The sequence below is a fragment of the Nansenia antarctica genome (genome assembly GCF_963989245.1).
Source record: "Nansenia antarctica genome assembly, chromosome: 2".
Taxonomy (NCBI): Eukaryota; Metazoa; Chordata; class Actinopteri; order Argentiniformes; family Microstomatidae; genus Nansenia; species Nansenia antarctica.
The window spans coordinates 75,591,837-75,606,424 of NC_137675.1; positions in this window are offsets into that span (position 1 = coordinate 75,591,837).

Below are 14,588 nucleotides of genomic sequence, written 5' to 3' on the forward strand. Positions count from 1 at the left end.
GTTTAATAATACTGTACATCTTAATACATATAACAAGATTAAAAAAAATTACATTCCACATAATTTGATTATTACTTTCATTTCTTAATTCGGGTAGCACAAGAAAACATTAAATTAAATATTGAGTGACAATTACTGTAATGAATACAGTATGTAATTCGTCTTTAATGTGCTTTTGCATCTATTTTTGTGAATATCAACAAATGTCTTGTAGTGTTACAGTTTATCCTACTGACTTGAAGTCAGGTAGGCCTAGCTGGGGCAACATGGGTTTGTGGGAGCCACGCCTGTACTCTGCTACCACCTAGTGGACATATTTTAGATTGGAGCAAATCGCATGTGACTAGATTATGAAAAGGGGAGGTAGAGGTCAGTGTTTCCAGTGTTCATTAATTTTCTCTATATAACGACGTCGATCATTGATCGGAAACGACACTATATAATAGTTTGCCTAACTGGCCATCGGATTTGGGCTCCTAATATCTAAAAAATACTACGGTTTTCTTATTTTATCGGATTAAAGTAGCGAAGACCAGACATTCCCATTGACCGCCAGTCAAACTTCTACACCAGCGGTTCCCAACCTTTCTGGACTCAAGGCCCATCAGAATCACAAATGAAGAGCTGTGGAGAATAACAAACCAGGACAGCATAGCTACCACCATCAAAAGGAGAAAGTGGAGCTGGATAGGGCACACCCTTAGGAAGGACTCCAACAACATCACTAGACAGGCCTTGGACTACAACCCGCAGGGGAAGAGGAAAGTTGGAAGGCCGAAAAAACACCTGGAGACGTTCCACACTCCAAGACCTGAAGAACATCGGGGTGAGCTGGCAAGAAACAAAGGCCCAGGCCCAAAAGAGAGTGAGATGGAGAGCTCTGGTGGACGCCCTATGCCCCTCAACGGGGTGAAGAGGACTAACTAACTAACTGGACTCAAGGCCCACTTAAACATATCTAAAGTATTCGCGGCCCACACAGGCATTTTACGCACACAGGCATTTTACGCACACGTAACCTACATTTTTGGGGGTGTCTCATCATTATTCTTTTATTCATATTGGATATTTCAAATGCATCATCATACAATCATCATACATACAGTGCAGTAGGCCTAGTAGTATCACACTGATGATGCATTTTTGTAAGGTTTTAAAGAAAAAAATACAGTACCATGATTTCTTTTTTTATTATTAAAACGTTTTTGTAAAAAATAAATATATTTTTTTTTTGCCCATGATTTCGCGGCCCACTTGCAATACCCTCGCGGCCCACCAGAGGGCCGCGGCCCATAGGTTGGGAATCGCTGTTCTTCACTGCTATCACACAAAAAGGAGCGTGATCATTCTGATGACAGGTAGATGACTCGCAATTGCTCTGATTACTGCGCCATTACACTACCAATATATAGTTCTCTCTCCTACCCAACTGCCAAGCCTAAGCCTACTATACGATGAGTATATGTACAGTGTATAGTAAGACATTTAGTCTAGCAGGAAGGGCCCTCAGATTTTGAGATACCCCTACCCGAGGTAGAGCAAATGACAACAATGATTTTTCTTATCTTTAGGGTCTCCCATTAATGAAATTGATTGTTGTCAAATTTTATTTTTGGGGAAAATATGTTTTTTGGGTTGTTCTTTAGAGCTACCCCAATCCCTGAAAAAGAGCCAAATTAGACCAGGCCGAATATGGGGAAGGTGACAAAAAAGCCCATAACTTGAGAATGATCACTCCTTTCCTCTTCAGATTTGCTGAGGTATGAACCAGGTGGTTGTCCTACATCACCAAATAGTCAGACAACTATTTACCTAAATAAATACTGAATTATAGTCCTGTAAACTTAGCTTTAGTTTAGACGGAAATTGTACTTTTTGGTGACAGGAACATAGGACTCTATCACTTTTCTCTCATTTATCAGAAAAACAGAAATCCCTGAAAAATATATCATTACTGAATTGTCTAGGGTGCTATTGAACAATAACCAGTAGTTGTATGGAAATATCTCATACAGTTCTATTGCAAATGAGATTTCTTTAGACATAGGCCTACCTCTTCTCTGATACATCTCTGATACAGTCAAATTCCGAATGGGGGATAAGTGGCATAATAGCCTATAAGTTAAGAATGCTCACTCTGATGGTCATCATATTTGGAGAGGGAAATACCAGGTGGCTGAACTACATCACCAAATAGTCAGAATAAGAGTAACCCAATAAAATAAAGTTTATTAGTTCTAAATTGCAAGCCTCTAAAACATAGGTGTAAATAGTACAGGTTTTATTAAAACTGGAACCTTAATTCAAAGTACAGTATAGAAATAATTTTGAAGCTTGACAGTGGAACACTCTCTGCCACTCTGGTTTGAGTGACAGCTGCATGTTTCAAAACTGTGTAGCCAACTGGGCAGCAGCAGCCATAACAATCTCCATCTCAGAGGGAGAGGGGCTGTGGATTGACAGTTCTGTTCAGATTATCACCAATCTAATAATGACAGATAACAGGTAACACATATGTCCAACTATGATATTAACTCTGACACCAAATAGTCAGAATAAGAGTAACCCAATCAATCCATTTTCCATTTTCTTTTTTCCATATAGGAGTAGCGCAAATTCTCTTGCGACTGGCAAAGACTCTTCCAAGCTGGCAGAGAGTCCAAAATGGGCCAGATCTTTGAGCTCGCTGAGATGGGTCTTGAGTTTGTTGAATGATGTTGTCTTTCCTATTCTGTACAAACTACTTGTTGTGTCACAGCCAGTGAGTGCATGACATGCTGGTAGACAGTTAGACATGTCTTTTCCAATCTTCTCAGATATGGTGTTGATGGGGACATAGCTCTCTCTCATTCCATGGCCTGTATGCATGTACACCAGAGATGAACCAAACATTTCTTTGCTTGCATAGTATTATGAGCAGTACTTCCACATCTGTGTCATCAGACCTCACAATGATGCGGGAATATGACTCTGCAAGATGTATGGCATGGAGCACCATCCTTGTGTCTGCCTCCTCCTGATCACTGTACAGTGATGTCAAACTGCTGACTCCTGCTGTGCAGATGCTCTTCACCTCCTCCCCTTTGTCAAATCCACCTGCCAAGATGATGGAGTCATCTGAGTGTAGTCTCTATGGGGCTGCAGTGACAATGTAGTTGCTCACAAACATGCACAGTGCAGTCTTGTTTCCACTACTCCTCAAGTACTTCCTGTAGTTTGGGACATTTGTGTTGCCAGTGATAACATGTGTAGGCCTTCCATCACTTGCACCTCTCCTTTGCCTCTCCAGGTCTTTGATTGACTGTGGGCCGTCATACCTGTCAAATACCATGACCACACATTGCATTTCATCCTGCCAGCAGCCCGGAACCATGGTATTGCTTCAGACATGCAGTTGAGATGAAGGTCAAAGTTAGCTTCACGCTCTGATCCTAGCATTCTGAGTAAGAGATCAGCCCCTTTGAGGAAATTCAGCCAGTACTTAAAAGTTGCTGATTGTTGAACTCCCCTCTCTGAAAACTGTTGTATTCTTCTCCTCAGTTCAGGAAGGTCTGTCTCCACTTCACTTAAGAACTGTCTGGCAGAGACCTGGTCGTCGCCATGAAAGGCATGCTGCACATCTCGCAGGAGGTGTTCTTGTTCAGCAGACAATGGACTTTGGCCTTTTTTGTTCAGCCAGGAGACCAGTGCCATCCAGAAGAGCCTGAACAGAGCCTCTGAAACAACCTTGATGCTCCTCACACCTCTTGTCAGTTGTTTCCCCTGAAGCATCTGCCGAGCTGTTGCGTCAGCATAGACTCCAGACTTGGTTATCATGTCAAAGAGGCCCCCGTCTGCATACACCTTCCCAATGCTTGCCAGAAAGGCCATGGTGACGTGCATTCCTCCCATTCTCATGGTGATCTTGCCATCCAAAGCTTCAGGTTTGCTCCACAGAATTTGCTGTGCTTTGCTGTAGATGGCAAGGTCAGCAGTTACAAGTATATGCCTCTGTCCCAGTTCTTGAGCAAGCTGTGTGAGCTGCAAAAGAGCTGTATAGATTGTAGATAGGTCTGATGGTGAAGCTCTTATGAAGGGCATATATTGTACTGTTGTTAATGGGATGTCTGACGTGGATACATAGGCATTGAATGCAGACCATCCTGGGATTCTCTGGTCTTCTTCTTTCATGATACGGCTCACCTTCCAAAGTAAGTCTTGGCCTTCTGCTGCCTGAGCTTTTGTGCTGTCTGATTTGAGGACCTGTGGTAGAACTGCTGGTGGTTCAGATCGCCTACCTGGCTTGATGTATCTGAAATTCAAGAACAAGTCATTAGGCATCTTTTGTCATATAATTCAATCTTTAACAAAAATGCCCTTACAAACAACAACACTCCAGATTCCTTAGATTATGATGTGTGACCTCACAAATAATGTGTAACTTGAATATTGGACAAATGCTAGTCTGACTTACACAAGTGTAATGTGAAACTTGAAGCCTCCAGTGCACATTACACATTTTACATTTTAATATTGGATTATATTGCATTAACATACAGTATATCAGAGCCATTTCAATCAAGTATTGCATGTGTCTGGCAGATAGTTGGTCTATAATATTTACCTCTGAACCTCTTCATTATCCAAATCACAGCTGTCCAGGGCATGGAGAGATCTCTCTGGGATTCTCAGGATGGGGTTGTGTGCTGTGGCAACATCACCTCTTCTGTATACAACAATTGCCATGGAATCTGTTGTATTTTTGCCATCCAGCGTCTCTTCATTCTGGTCAAAGTTGTCAATAGGTGTGTTTCCATTAGAGTTTTTCGAAAAATAAATGCGATATTTCTAACATTTCGAAAAAGTACAATTACGATAATGCAGCCGTTTCCATTCAAATGTATTTCGCTTCTCATGAGTCACGCATCCTCGTCTCGCGAGGGTAATACGCTGCTATCTCCCGCGAAATTCAATTTTGCGGAAGAAGGAAGAGCAAAAGATGGATATTCCAAACATGTTGCGAGCTGGAACTGTTGTTTTGATGGCCACAGCTGCTGCTGTTGTGGTTGTCAACAACAGAAGACGAAGGCAGCGGGTGATCCACCACGAACGGCAGAGTCCGTATGTGTGGGAACGAGCACGTTTGAAGGATTTCTGGGAGAGAATTGTTTTAGAGGAATTCACAGAGGCATTGTGGATTCAGAATTTCAGGATGAACCGGGAAACGTTCAATGTGCTGTGTGATTCTATTGAAGACCTTGTGGCCCCAGACCCGTTATGCCCCCGGGAGGCAGTTCCTACTCGAAAGCGAGTGGCTATCGCCCTTTACAAGCTGGCAACCTGCGCCGAGTATAGAGTAGTTGGTGAAACGTTTGGTGTCAGCAAAACCACTGTACATAGATGTGTGTATGGGGTATGTCGAGCCATATGCAGCAGGTTGCTGAAGCAAAAAATCAGAATGCCAGATGTGGACGAGGCCCTGGAGATCGCACAGCGCAATTATGAGGCACACAAAATACCCCAGGTCTACGCTGCGATCGACGGGTCGCACATACCAATTCGTGGTCCGAGTGAAGGCTATCGTGATTACGTAAACAGGAAGGGGTGGACATCAATCTGCCTTCAGGTTGTATCTGATGATCGATTAATTATCAGGGACATCAACGTGGGAACGCCTGGATGCGCGCATGATGCTGCTGTGTTTGCAACATCACAGCTGTTTCTAAGGTAAAACTCCAAATCTTATAGGCTAGGGCTAGTTGCACAGCAGCCAAATTTAACATAGTGGAGCCTACTGCCATCCTCATCCTGTTAGCCAGACTGACAATTGACCAACAGATGGGACACAGATTGATCAACATTATTGATTACACCTGTCATGATATATGAATACTTTATTGAATCATAATAAAATACAAGTACATGTACAAGTACCTTGCAAATCTTCAAAAGGATAAAAACACAAAAAGCCCGGAGGCTTATTTCCATTGTGGTCCCTTTCTGGCCCACAGGATGCAGGTTGGCAGCAGGCTACAATAGGCTGTTAAAATGGCTGCTGTGTAACTAGCCAATTATGCTCTTGTTATGATGATCTTGTTTCACACTAGTTCCATTGGGAGTTTTTTTTTAAGCTCTGGCTTCTTTTTGCTTGTAATGTGAAATGGTAGACTACTATTTATAGGATGTTGGCTTATATTATGTGTGATTGAGTTTTAGAGTGTAGCACACAAAACTAAACATATGTGCTGTTTTCAGATATCCGACTAAACACCCCCAAGCAACAAAGGATGTGGAAGGAGTCCAAGTGCCACTACTCATCGCTGGTGACCCTGCATACCCACTACTACCCTGGGTCATGAAGGGCTATTCCGGTCCCAATTTGACAGCTACACAACATAATTTCAATGAACACTTAAGTGCCATCCGTGTCAAAGTGGAGCACACCTTTGGACACTTGAAGGCAAGATGGCGTGTGCTGTCAAAGCAGTCGGATATAGACTACAACTTCATGCCGGAGGTGGTGGCCACATGCTGTGTGCTCCATAACATATGTGAGGAGAGCAGACAGCAGCTTCCACCTGCAGCCTTCCGTCCTGCAGAGCCCCATGCTCACCAGCTCCAGCGATATCACCAGGACCAAGCAGATGCAGGGGCCCTTGCAATCCGTGAAGCGCTTGCCCAGCATTTGGTCACCCCTCATTAGTTACCCCACACAAGCAACAAAGCGCTTGCCCAGAATTTGGTCACCACTCATTAGTACTCATTAGTTACCCCACAAGCAACCTAAACTTGGCTTCTGATCCGTTCACTTGCATGGCTGTAGGCTACATGGTTATTACAACACAAAGGCACATATCAACAATCAACAATTTATTCAAGTTCAATGTGTGGCTTCACAACTTTTTTTGAACACAAAATGTTTTACTTTAATATTTTCCTGTCAGCATGTGTAGCACAATTAGCCGTAACACACTACTCACTCATTTTGCTCCCTCCTTGTGCTCCAACCCGCCTCTTTTAGTGGGAACATTCATGCACCAATCAAATATAAACCACTAACCTTAGCCACAGATGTTGTCTCTGAAGTATGGGTGTATGATGTCTGTTTCTCACAAACACCACTTTTTCTTCCAAAAACATTGCATCCTGTCCAATAGGCTCTGTGCACTAACCCCTGAACGGAAGTAGGCATGAATATTTCCTGTCTCACTCCATTGGATTAATTGATTAATCAGCTGTGCTCTGGGTGTTCCAAAAGTGTGCCTCACAGCTGATTAATCAATTAAACCAATGGAGTGAGACAGGAAATATTCATGCCTACTTCCTTTCAGGGGTTCAGGGGTTAGTGCACAGAGCCTATAGCATGCTTAGATGCGCTTCACACGATTCAGGAAGCAGTTTGGAAGAAACAGCGTTGTTGAGATAAACAGACCTCATACCGGTATTTCAGAAAAGACACCCATACTTCAGAGACAACATACATGACTAAGGTGAGTGGTTTATATTTGCGATTAGTGGTGCATGTATGAATAAGTATGGCATGCTTTCTAAGCGATATCCCACTGGGGTAGGAGCACAATTCCAGAGCGAGCAAAGTGAGGAGTTGTGTTACGGCTACATAACAATATGATGTAACAACAATAGTAAGCTTTTTTTGTAATGTAAAAGTACATTTTCTAAATAAACAAATATGCCTCTGTTTAAGATGCTATAACACCCAAAAAAAAAAGTTTCAGCATACCGGTGTGTGATCTTTAAGTAAAATCTCAAACAAAACTTCAACTGAGTGCACTGCTTAAAGGGTAACTGCATAGAACACTTCTTGGGTCATTTCCACACCTACTCATCATTAAATAAGAAATTGAAAAATGAAGGTCAACCGATTAATTAGAATTCTGACGAATAATGGATGTTTGTTTAAAATGAATATAAAGTGGTAACAGGATGAATGGGTGTCTATGGAGGTGGAGGGGGCAGGTTGCTAATAGGCATCAAATTTCTAAATATCTCAATCTCAAAACTATCTGGGAGGCACACAAAAGCCTGAGTAGGTGTGAAAATGACTCCAAGTGTGTTCTAAAGTGCAATCCCCCTTTAATTCACTGCGAACTTTCAGATAAAGTGACAAACTTGGCATACTTGTATACAGTACTTCAACTTAGTGCAGTTCACAACTTAGTGCAGTTCACTGCAAATCTGCAGATAAAGTGACGAACATGGCATGACCTATTTCAACTTAGTGCAATTCACTGCTAACCTGCAGATAAAGTGACGAACATGGCATGACCTATTTCAACTTAGTGCAATTCACTGCTAACCTGCAGATAAAGTGACGAACATGGCAACATACTGTATGCTTGCTTGCATATGACCTACAAATGATGGAATGTTGGAATCTGGTCAGAGGAAGAGGTAGAAGACTGCTGCTGGTGGTGATGGTAGGGGGTAAGAGGAGGGTACTGCTGCTGGTGATAGGAGGTAGGTGGTTGGTGGTGGTACATGGGAGGCTGCTGCTCTTGGATGTAGGGATTTTGCACTGGGGGTGGTTGCTGGGGGAAAGGGAGCCGAGCTGCAGCCATCATTTCCAGAGCGCGAGCATGGCGCTCTGCTACCTCTGTAGCCTTCTCAAAACAGTTAACTGCTCGATTCAGCACATCAGTAATCCCGGTTAGGGTGGCCTGATCTTGTTTTGCTTGCTCCCTGATCATGCTCATGTGCACAGATACTCTACGCTTTGGTTGTCTCCATCCCTCACGAGGTGTCTCTTGAGGTGGAGGTGGGGGTTGAACTTGAGATGAATCTTCCTCCTCTGGCAAATCAGGCATTCCATCGGGCGACAAGGACTCAAGTGATGCTACAGTAACAGGAAAAATGAATAATATAAGCCACATTTCGTTTGTGTCAGATTTCTTTTATGATTTAACATTAATTTCATCAGCCAGCCAACAATATTATGTGACTTTAAAAGATAGCAAATTCTTGACATACCCTCCGAATCTGGGGTTGTCTCCCCAATTGTGTCCTCTGCGTCAGCATCTGTCTCAGCATCTAATAATAAATAATGGAATACATAATTCTGTTAAACACATAGCAGCACTACAGCATCATCCAACTTAAGCTAACAACAGCTAAGATTGTGATGGTTAGCTAAATTATTATTAAATACAAACATAAGATGATATACTTAACAGTTTATAGAGGCCTATAGACCATTTTCAGTTAGTAAATATTATGATGACATGATTAGTGTCACCTGTGTAGCTGAAGGCAAAACAACCTTAAAATGTCAAGTTTGAGCCATAACTTCTTTGATTCCGGTACTCAACAACACAGGAATGACATATTGGTGAAATAGAAATGTTACTATACTCTGGGAATTTAAATTAGTCTCCAATTTGTTTGTTTTGCCTCCAGCTAAACAGGAGACACCGGATATGGGGTGCAAGTAGGGCACATGGATGGAGTTTCAGTATTTTTCGCCACCTCCGACATAATCTGTTTACTTTTTTGTGATTGGATCAACTTTTCCACATGTTTATTTGTGTAACGTTATCCATTCACATAATTCTGTTATCGCCATCAACGAAAAATACAGAAATGTGCTTGTAAAAAAAAGCAGACCATTTACCCCACATACGGGTTCCTGGCCTGTGTATAAACCCTAGCAAACCTAGTATTAGCCCCATTAGTGAACCTATACTATACTCATAGTAAGAAATGTATTAGAAAAAACCCCGCCATATCTCATAGCTAGCTTTGTGTGACAAGAGTAATGTTATGGTTCAGGGATGGGGCTAGCATTACCGCGTCTGGCCATATATAAAATGAAATAATTGAAACTTACCCATGCTGTTGATAACTGACGACATTGCTTGCACGATGGGCCGATGACCCAAAATGTTGTCCATAAGATCATAGAATTTAAACTTGATTTTAGCCTTCCCCCCGGCTCCGCTTTTACACAACGACCGCTTTTCAGCCATGTAGCGTTGCTTGAGGGTCTTCCACTTGCTGCGGATGATTTCCCACGGCTTATCGTAGCCCTTCTCCCTCATTTGTAGTTCAAGATGCTTGTAGCAATCAGCATTCCTCTGTTGTTTGCTATCTAATATACTTGTAACATTGTTCTCTTTTATTAAATCGAGAAACACTTCGGTCTCCTCCTCTGACCAAACGTACCGCGCCATCTTCCATCACCAGTTTGGAGCGCAAACCCAGTTACGTTAGTGTCCGGTTGCGTGCCTATGTCATGTCCGGTGACGCGAAGTTGCGAAAAAACCGTTTCCATTACACTTTTTCGAAATACTTCAATATCGAAACGTTTCAAATACCACCTCCTGAGAGCGTGAAAACTTTTTATCGATAATTGGGAGGTTTTTCGAAAATGTGCTGTTTCCATTGCCAGTAATTCTTTTCGATATGTCGGTTTTGCGAAATTCTAGGGTGTATGGAAACGCAGCTTGAGTGGTTGAGGGAGAGAGTTCCAGAGGCGGGGTGCGGCTCGTGAAAAGGCACGGTGACCGAAGCCTTTGAGTTTTGAGGGTGGGACAGTGAGGGGAACAATGGATGAGGATCGGAGGGTACGGGTAGGGCGGTGGGGGAGAAGGAGGTCAGTCAGGTAAGGGGGGGCCAGGCTATGGAGGGCTTTGTATGTGAGGATGAGGACTTTGAATTGTATACGTTCTTTGATGGGGAGCCAGTGGAGAGAGTGGAGGACAGGAGTGATGTGGTCACGGGAGCGGGTGTTTGAGAGGAGGCGTGCAGCAGAGTTTTGGACCATCTGGAGTCTATGGAGGGAGCGGGAGGTGATGCCGGTGAGTAGGGAGTTGCAGTAGTCGAGGCGGGAGGAGATGAAGGCGTGGATGAGGGATTCAGCAGCGGGGGGGGAGAGGCAGTGTCTGATTTTTGCAATGTTTCGGAGGTGGAAGTAGGATGTCTTGACAATGGAACTGACGTGGGGATCGAATGAGAGGGTGGGGTCCAGAATGAAGCCGAGGTTGCGAGCCAGGGGGGAGGGGGTGATGGTAGTGTCGTCAATGGTGAGTGTGATGGGTCCGGTTTTATTGAGGGTGGATTTGGTGCCGATGAGGATGACTTCGGTCTTTTCACTGTTCAGTTTGAGGAAGTTGTGTGTGAGCCAGGTTTTTATTGCGGAGATGCAGGTTTCGATGTGAGTGAGGGGTGGGTTCTGGGTGGAGTTTGTGGTGATGTAAATCTGTGTGTCATCAGCGTAGCAGTGGAAGTCCAGGTTGAATTGGCGGATGATGTGACCGAGGGGGAGTGTGTAGCAGAGGAAGAGCAGGGGGCCGAGGACTGAGCCTTGTGGGACCCCCAGTGTGACAGAGGAGGAGGAGGTGTGACCGGAGAGGGAGATGAACTGGTGTCTGTTGGTGAGGTAGGAGGTGAGCCAGTCCAGGGCGGTGCCCTCAACACCCAGTTGGCGCAGCCTTTGAAGGAGGATGGAGTGGGACACTGTGTCGAAGGCTGCGCTCAGGTCTAGTAGAACTAGGATGTTGAGGGCACCTGAGTCTGCAGAGGTGAGGAGATCGTTGATTACTTTGACCAGGGCTGTTATAGTGCTGTAATGTGGGCGGAAGCCAGATTGAAGGGGTTCATACAGTTTGTTGGATTGGAGGTGGGAGTGAAGTTGGGCAGCGACAACGCGCTCTAGGGTTTTGGAAAGGAATGGTAGGTTGGAGATGGGGCGGTAGTTGGAGAGATTGGCTGGGTCAAGAGTGGGCTTTTTGAGAATGGGGGTGACAGCGGCAAGTTTGTAGCATGAGGGGACGTGGCCTTGGGATAGTGACTGATTGAAGAGGGCAGTGAGGTGGGGGATGAGGGCAGGGAGGCAGGCCTTGGTCAGGGTGGTAGGGAGGGGGTCGAGGGAGTAGGTGGTTGTTTTGGAGGCGGTGATGATAGTAGTGATGAGGGAGGAGTCAATAGGGGAGAAAGTAGTGAGAGGAGTAGGGGGTGGGTAGTCAGGAGGGGGGAAGATGACAGCAGGGGGGGCGGGGGTGGTGGAGTTGGAGATGGAGGCAGTCAGTGAGCTATTGATGTGGGAGATCTTGCTGTTGAAGGCGTGGAGAAAGGAGTTGCAGAGGTCAGGGGAGGAGGTTGTGTTGTTGTCCGGGGGTTGGAGTAGTGTCTTGACAGTGGAGAAGAGGGTGCAGGGGTTTCGATTGGAGGTGTTGATGAGGGTGGAGTAGTAGGCAGATTTGGCAGCTTGGAGTGCGTCACGGTAGGAGGAGATATGTTGCTTGTAGACTTCGGCATGGACAGTGAGGTGGGTTCTATTGTGTAGTCGTTCAAGTTGGCGGCCGGTCTGTTTCATGGTGCGTAGTTCAGGGGTGTACCAGGGGGAGGAGGTGGTGAAGGAGACAGTGATGGTTTTCAAGGGGGCCAGTGAGTCAAGGGAGTCAGAGAGAATGGAGTTGAGTAAGGTGGCATAGTCTTCCGGGTTGGTGGGAGTGGAGTCAGTGGGGAGGGCAGAAGATATGGACTGTGATAGAGTGAGTGGGTTGACAGATTTTATGTTGCGGAAGGAGATGGTGCGTTTGATGGGGTGGCGCGGTAGGGGCAGGGGGGCAGAGAAGAGGATGCAGTGGTGGTCAGAGAGTGGGAAAGGAAGAGGGTGGGGGTTGGATATGGGTAGGGAGGCAGAGCAGACAAGGTCGAGTGTGTGGCCTTTTACATGGGTGGGGAAGTTGATGTGCTGGGTGAGGTGGAAACAATCAAGGAGAGAGAGGAAATCAGAGGTGAGGTTGGAGTTGGGTTGGTCGACATGGATATTAAAGTCACCGGTGAGTAAGAGACGGGTAGAAAGGGAAGAGGCAATGGTGAGGAGTTCAGAGAGATCAGACAGAAAAGAGGGGTGTGGCTTCGGTGGGCGGTAGAGTAGGAGTGCAGTTATGGAGTTGGGGAGTGAAAAGGCGAGGTATTCGAAGGATGACGTGGGTGGGAGGTTGAGGTCCAGTACAGTGACAGTTAGGGTGAGTTTGTGGAGAGCAGCGAGACCACCCCCTCGCTTGGAGAGGCGGGGTTTAGCGATGTAGGTGTAATTAGGGGGGGTGGCCTGGTTGAGTGAGTAGTAGTCCGAGGGTTGTTGCCAGGTTTCAGTGAGGAGGAGTATGTCCAGGTTGTTGTCCAGTATCAGTTCAGATATGACAGGGGATTTGTTGGAGAGAGAGCGAGTGTTCAATAGTGCAAGGGAGATGGATGGGGGAGCAGGAGGGAGAGAGCGGAGGTTTGAGGGGTCAGCGGTGCGGTGTGGGGTGATGACAGGTGAGCGAGAGTTAGTCCAGAATGAGGGGATGTTTGTGCCTTCAGGGTGGTGTAGAGTCCGGTGTCGATGTTGCTGGGAGCCTCGGTGGATGTAGCGGCGGAGAATGCCTGCCTTGGTGGCGGCGGTGGCAGCAGCAGCAGTGAGGCGATGGTTATGGTTCAGTGAGTGAAGGTCAGTGGCAGTATAGGTGAGTATGGTGGGCGGGGGTCCAGGGCAAAACGATAGGAGCAGCAGGAGGGTGAGTCCAAGTTGGAGATGAAACCAGAGTACAGGTGGGAGCAGTTCAGTGGATAGGTTGGGAGTGACTAGTAGTTGGTGGGCAGTGAGTTGTGTAAACATGGCAGTGGACCAGAGTGACAGCGTGGTGTTGTTGTTGTTGTTGTTGTCATCTGTATTGCCAGCCTGGGACTGAACCCGCGCGGCCAGCCAGCCTAACCGTGCCATGCCAGCGACCAAAACCTGCAGTAGTGAGTGAAGGCCGGGAAGGACTGACACTCACCTGCGGAGATGGCAACCCCCGAACCGGGGAGGGAGTGAATTTAACCTTCATTGATCACTATGACAAACATTACCTTTTTCATTGTAATATAATGGAATGGAATGAGGAATGGTATCAAGCATATGTTAGATACCATTCCTCATTCTATGCATTACAATGAGCCTGACCTCCAATTTCTACCTCCACCAGCCTCCCCTGACTCATATGACTTATGAAATTGTACTTAGTATGCATTCAACTGTGGTGCTGTTGGTGCTTCCTTCCAAGTCCTACATTCACATGACATTGCTTAACTTGCTGGAAACACTGGTGTGGTTTAACCAAACAAAGAGCACTTTATCCATCTCCAATGCCATGCAAATATGCACTCTTTGACTTGATAAGCCAGTTCAGAAGGTTTATTACTTCTCAGCAAACACCACTGTGTTTAAACATGGGTAAAGGACAGGGACGAATACCAGCCCATCCCTAGAAGACACATTATAGGGGCTGACCCAATCATACTGTGCTGGCTCGGATAATCTTTTCACACTGTTTCAGCAACCCAGCAAATACATTTGTCTAAGTATTTCTAAAGTGAGTCATCTATCCATCAGTCATCATAAGAAAAAGTAATCTATGCTAGGGCGAGGGGCAGTCATAATACTAGAAGAAGGAAGAATACGTTTTTTGTTTTGTTTTCATTCACACACTGACATTAATGTAGCTGTAGCTAGTTCATACATAATAAGCTACAGACCATTAGCTACACAGATAAAACAGACATGGATGGTTCCCCACATTAGGGTTTTAGTGTGCGGATCCCAACTGAAGCTCTAATCCCTGTTG